This window comes from Salvelinus namaycush, chromosome 20 (genome assembly GCF_016432855.1).
Source record: "Salvelinus namaycush isolate Seneca chromosome 20, SaNama_1.0, whole genome shotgun sequence".
Lineage (NCBI taxonomy): Eukaryota > Metazoa > Chordata > Actinopteri > Salmoniformes > Salmonidae > Salvelinus > Salvelinus namaycush.
In genome coordinates this window covers 12,008,371-12,015,635 of record NC_052326.1, presented here as the reverse complement: position 1 = coordinate 12,015,635, position 7,265 = coordinate 12,008,371, and positions in this window count along the sequence as shown.

Genomic DNA, 7,265 nt, shown 5'->3' with positions numbered 1-7,265 from the left:
TTTCAAGTTTAACTAAGTCATTGGCCCGCTGTAACGGTTGTTCTCCTCCTTTTCATCCGAAAAGGAGGAGTATTGAGGGAACCAAGGCGCAGCGGAGTTTGAACACATAATTTAATAAAGAAAACACGAACTTGACTAAACTAACAAAAACAACAAACGGTGTAGACAGACCTGAACGACGAACTTACATTTAAACACGAGAACGCACGAACAGGGAAAAATAGCCTACACATAAAATGACGATGTACAACACAAACCGAACAGTCCCGTATGGTGCGACAAACACTGACACAGGAGACAACCACCCACAACGAACACTGTGAAAACACCTACCTAAATATGACTCTTAATTAGAGGAACGCCAAACACCTGCCTCTAATTAAGAGCCATACCAGGCAACCCATAAACCAACATAGAAACAGAAAACATAGAATGCCCACCCAAACTCAAGTCCTGACCAACTAACACATACAACAAACTAACAGAAATAGGTCAGGAACGTGACATAACCCCCCCCCATAAGGTGCGAACTCCGGGCGCACCAGCACAAAGTCTAGGGGAGGGTCTGGGTGGGCATCTGACCACGGTGGTGGCTCAGGCTCCGGGCGAGGTCCCCACCCCACCATAGTCAATCCCAGCTTCCATTTCCCCCTATAAATGACCACCCTCATCTTACCCCCACTAAATCCTTTTGGTAACATCGACACCAGGGGCAGCACCGGGACAGAGGGATAGCTCAGGACAGAGGGATAGCTCAGGACAGAGGGATAGCTCAGGACAGAGGGATAACTCAGGACAGAGGGATAGCTCAGGACAGAGGGATAGCTCAGGATAGCGAGGTAACTCAGGATAGAGAGGTAGCTCAGGATAGAGGGGCAACTCCGGACTGAAAGGCAGCTCCGGACAGAGAGACAGCTCTGGACTGAGGGGCAGTTCTGAATAAATAGCCGCTCTGGGCTAAGGGACAGCTCATGACTGGCTGACGGCTCTGGACGCTCATGGCTGGCTGACGGCTCTGGACGCTCATGGCTGGCTGACGGCTCTGGACGCTCATGGCTGGCTGACGGCTCTGGACGCTCATGGCTGGCTGACGGCTCTGGACGCTCATGGCTGGCTGGCGGCTCTGGCAGATCCTGTCTGGTTGGCGGCTCTGGCAGATCCTGTCTGGTTGGCGGCTCTGGCAGATCCTGTCTGGTTGGCGGCTCTGGCAGATCCTGACTGACGACTGGCTCTAGCGGCTCCTGACTGACTATCGGCTCTGACGGCTCGGGACAGACGGGCGGCTCTAATGGCTCGGGACAGACGGATGGCTCAGACGGCGCTGGGGAGACGGATGGCTCAGACGGCGCTGGGGAGACGGATGGCTCAGACGGCGCTGGGGAGACGGATGGCTCAGACGGCGCTGGGGAGACGGATGGCTCAGATGGCGCTGCGGAGACGGATGGCTCAGACTGCTCCTGTCTGGCGGAAGGCTCTGGCTGCTCCTGTCTGGCGGAAGGCTCTGTAGGCTCATGGCAGACGGGCAGCTTTGCAGGCTCATGGCAGACGGGCAGTTCATGCGCCGTTGGGCAGACGGCAGACTCTGGCCGGCTGAGACGCACTGTAGGCTTGGTGCGTGGTGCCGGAACTGGAGGCACCTGACTGAGGACACGCACTTCAAGCCTAGTGCGGGGAGCAGGGACAGGGCACACTGACCTCTCGAAGCGCACTATATGCCTGGTGCGTGGTACCGGACTGAGGGCACGCACCTCAGGACGAGTGCGGGGAGAAACAACAGTGTGCACAGGACTTAGGAGACGCACAGGTGGCTTAGTGCGCGGTGCCGGAACTGGAGGCACTGGGCTGGAGACACGCACCATAGGGAGAGTGCGTGGAGGAGGAACAGGGCTCTGAAAACGCACTTGAAGCCTGGTGCGTAGTGTAGGCACTGGTGGTACTGGGCTGGGGCGGGGAGGTAGTGCCGGAAATACCGGACCGTGAAGGCGTACTGGCTCCCTTGAGCACCGAGCCTGCCCAACCTTACCTGGTTGAATGCTCCCCGTCGCCCGACCAGTGCGGGGAGGTGGAATAACCCGCACCGGGCTATGTAGGCGAACCGGGGACACCATGCGTAAGGCTGGTGCCATGTAAGCCGGCCCGAGGAGACGCACTGGAGACCAGACGCGTTGAGCCGGCCTCATGACACCTGGCTCAATGCCCAATCTAGCCCTACCCGTGCGGGGAGGTGGAATAACCCGCACTGGGCTATGCACTCGTACAGGAGACACCGTGCGCTCTACTGCGTAACACGGCGCCTGCCCGTACTCCCGCTCTCCACGGTAAGCCTGGGAAGTGGGCGCAGGTCTCCTACCTGCCCTTGGCCCACTACCTCTTAGCCCCCCTCCAAGAAATTTTTGGGTGGTACTCACGGGCTTTTCGGGCTTCCGTGCTAGACGCGTCCCCTCATAACTCCGGTTCCCTTCTCCGGTTGCCTCTGCTCTCCTCAGTGCCTCCAGCTGTTCCCATGGGAGGCGATCCCTACCAGCCAGGATCTCCTCCCATGTGTAGCAACCTTTCCCGTCCAATACATCGTCCCAAGTCCATTCCTCCTTCTTTTTCTGTCCCTTACTCCGTTTACACCGCTGCTTGGTTCTGGAGATTTGGTGGGTGGTTCTGTAACGGTTGTTCTCCTCCTTTTCATCCGAAAAGGAGGAGTATTGAGGGAACCAAGGCGCAGCGGAGTTTGAACACATAATTTAATAAAGAAAACACGAACTTGACTAAACTAACAAAAACAACAAACGGTGTAGACAGACCTGAACGACGAACTTACATTTAAACACGAGAACGCACGAACAGGGAAAAATAGCCTACACATAAAATGACGATGTACAACACAAACCGAACAGTCCCGTATGGTGCGACAAACACTGACACAGGAGACAACCACCCACAACGAACACTGTGAAAACACCTACCTAAATATGACTCTTAATTAGAGGAACGCCAAACACCTGCCTCTAATTAAGAGCCATACCAGGCAACCCATAAACCAACATAGAAACAGAAAACATAGAATGCCCACCCAAACTCACGTCCTGACCAACTAACACATACAACAAACTAACAGAAATAGGTCAGGAACGTGACACCCGCCCCCGTGAGCACAAACATGATCAGGCGTCATAGAACCGCCTTTTCTGCTGTTACGAATAAAACCCCCTCCTCAGGAAATCCTCTTGAGACCACATGTACATCGGTGTAAACTGAGGGGGCACAGGTTTGAGTTTAGACTAAGCAAACCCACAGCGTGAGCTGTGATTGTGAATAGTTGTTGAATTCCTAACCATACCACGTAGAGCATTGGCTACACGGCTGGAAATGGTTAAACTCCGAGACTATCGATCCCTACAGAATAAGAGCAAATCTTAGATACTAATTACTAGTCTGCAGCTAGAAATGATGTCAACCTGGGATGCGAATACAAACAACCGCCGAAACATCTATTCTATGAGATCATTTTTGAATGGTACTCTGAAGTATCTAACCATGAAATACTTTGATCTTCAGGGAAACAGAAAGAGAGAGAAAGAGAAGCGGATGAACTGACTCTCCAGCAAACGGACCGGATTCCAACAGAAAAGATCACGACACATGGGCGTAAATATATATATTGATTGCAATTATTCCCGAATGAGTGAGCCTTCATGTGCAAAGGATTAGCATTTCAATTAATATAATTATCAACTGTGGGTAGTGACCCCTTTTGTCATTCCAGCTCTTGCTCAGTCCACACCCACTTCCCTTTGTCCAACAAGCCGTCATATCGGCTTAGCCCACTAGGAAATCTTCCCTATCATTGTTAGTAACCAATATCTACTGTTTGTTTGTTTATGCATTTCTGTGATTATTTAGTTAGTTAGTAAATAAATGATTAAGCCAATTGGTGTATGGATGATTCATAGTAAAGGCTGGGTTCGTGCAGATAACCAACAATTTACGACGTTTGGAATGAGACTGACGTGAGGTAAAGAATAATTCATTAATAGAAGACTAATTGATATATAGAGTTATATTCAGAAAATTATAACTTTGTAATTCGAAGATTTTCCGTGGTGCCCTGACATCCTAGTAAATTACATTTACATGATTAGTTTAATCACGTAATAATAATTACAGAATTGATTTTCTAAAATAACAGTCTTCACTTTTAATGACGCCAAAGACACGACACTAGTTTAGTCATTATGACACAAGCCAGGTTTGGGTGGCAGATGTAAATCTTTATCTGACACTAGTTTATAGTCATTAAGACACAATACAAAGTCACATGATAAACATCATCGGACAGAGAATACGGAGCAGACAGAAAAGCCCAATTAAAAAAGAACCAAACCTAAGGAGGCGAAAGGTAAGAAACAAACTACAATACTTTTTGACAAGTGACCTTTTCTATTACTTCTCAAATGGATAATTGCGTCCATTAACCTTCCAGCATAACACAGTAATAAGACCACATCAGTGTTTACTGTAGAAGTTAGCCTTTTCTAATGACGTCGCTAAGCGTGAAACAGTAGAGAGAATGAGTAATAGGCCTACTGTTCAACTCACATTACTAGGGGGAAGAGAAAAACTCCAGGCCCTAGTCCAGGCCATACAGTACAGTTGTGGCCAAAAGTTTTGAGAATGACACAAATATGAATTTTCACAAAGTCTACTGCCTCAGTTTGTATGATGGCAATTTGCATATACTCCAGAATGTTATGATGAGTGATCAGATGAATTGCAATTAATTACAATACCCCATAATGTCAAAGTGTAATAATTGTTTTGTTGTTGAAATATTTACAAATTAATAAAAAATGAAAAGCTGAAATGTTTTGAGTCAATAAGTATTCAACCTCTTTGTTATGCAAGCCTAAAGTTCAGCAGTAAAAATGTGCTTAACAAGTCACATAATAAGTTCCATGTACTCACTCTGTGTTTAACACGATTTTTGAATGACTACCTCATCTCTGTACCCCCACACATACAGATAAATGTAAGATCCCTCAGTCGGGCAGTGAATTTCAAACACTGATTCAACCATAAAGACCAGGGAGGTTTTCCAATGTCTCACAAAGAAGGGCACCTATTGGTAGATGGGTAAAAAAATAAAAAGCAGCCATGGAATATCCCTTTAAGCATGGTGAAGTTATTAATCAGTCTTTGGATGGTGTATCAATACACCCAGTCACTACAAAGATAAAGGCGTCCTTCCTAACTCAGTTGCCGGAGAGGAAGGGAACCACTTAGAGGTTTCACCATGAGGCCAATGGTGACTTTAAAACAGTTACATAGTATAATGGCTGTGATAGGAGAAAACTGAGGATGGAGCAACAACATTGCAGTTATTCCACAATACTAACCTAATTGACAGAGTGAAAAGAAGGAAGTCTGTACAGACTACACACATTCCCAAAACATGCATCCTGTTTGCAAACAAGACACTAAAGTAATACTGCAAAGTTTTGTATGAAATACTTTGTCGTAAATACAAAGTGTTATGTTTGGGGCAAATCCAATACAACACATTACTGAGAACCACTCCATATTTTCAAGCATAGTGGTGGCTGCATCATGTTATGGGTATGCTTGTTATTGTTAAGGACTGTGGAGTTTTTCAGGATAAAAAAGAAATACAGGCAAAATCCTAGAGGAAAACCTTGTTCAGTCTGCTTTCCACCAGACACTGGGAGATGAATTCACCTTTAAGCATGGCAATAACCTCAAACACAAAGCCAAATGTACACTGTATTTGCTTACTAAGAAAACAGTGAATGTTCCTGAGTGGCGGAGTGACAGTTTTGACTTAAGCGGGATCTGTGACCCCCCCAACGGGACGAGACAGGGGGAGGTCTAACGTGTGCTAATGTGATTAGCATGAGGTTGTAAGTAACAAGAACATTTCCCAGGACATATACATATTTGATATGGGGAGAAAGCTTAAATTGTTGTTAATCTAACTGAACTGCCTGATTTACAGTAGCTATTACAGTGAAAGAATACCATGATATTGTTTGAGGAGAGTGCACAGTTATGAACTTGAAAATGTATCAATAAACCAATTAGGCACATTTGGGCAGACTTGATACAACATTTTGAACAGAAATGCAATGGTTGATTGGATCAGTCTAAAACGTTGCACATACACTGCTGCCATCTAGTGGCCAAAATCTAAATTGCGCCTAAACTGGAATAATACATTGTGACCTTTATTTTGCATTTCAGAGATGGAACAAAAAATGTATTAAAAAACTGCATGTTTTTTTCTTTGTATTATCTTTAACCAGATCTAATGAGTTATATTATCATACATTCATTTCACATTTCCAAAAACTTCAAAGTGTTTCCTTTCAAATGGTACAGTATCAAGAATATTCATATCCTTGCTTCAGGTCCTGAGCTACAGGCAGTTAGATTTGGGTATGTCATTTTCGACAAATTAAAAAAAAAAAAAAAGGTCCGTCCTTAAGAGGTTTTAAATCTGCTTGAAAATCTATGACAGGACTTGATAATATCTGTCTAGCAATGATGAACAACCAATTTGACAGAGCTTGAATAATGTTGATTAGAATAATGGTCAAATGTTGCACGATCCAGGTTTGGAAAGCTCTTAACCAGAAAGACTCACAGCTGTATCGCTGCCAAAGGTGCATCTACAAAGTATTGACTCAAGGGGTGTGAATGCATATGTAAATGAGATATTTCTGTTTTCTATTTACTTTCTATTCCATTTTCAATACATTATTTTGTGATTATGGAGGACTGTGTGTAGATGGGTGAGATGTTTTATTTATTTAATCCATTTTGAATTCAGTCTGTAACACAACAACATTTGGAATAAGTCAATGGGTATAAATTCTTTCTGAAGGCACTGTATGCTCCAGGCCATAGACTATAATGTGAACCATTGAGTTTGAACCCTGGTCAGTTTACAGTATATATATATATTCAGGCAGCATTCTTTATTAAAGGGTATGGTAAATGTGACAAGGCCTTAACCTGCATGGAGACAAAATGAGCATCGTTGAGACTCCCCCTCCAAATACACTGAGTGTACAAAACATTAGGAACACTTTCCTAGACTGACCAGGTAAATCCAGTTAACGTAACATGTAGAGGAGGCCTGTTCACATCATAGTAGGGCACTAACCAGGTTTCAATCCAACCTTTTTATGCGAGTAAAGTATAAAATGTCATGACAGGCCTGATGGAAGCAGAACATTTGTTGGTAAACTTTCCAA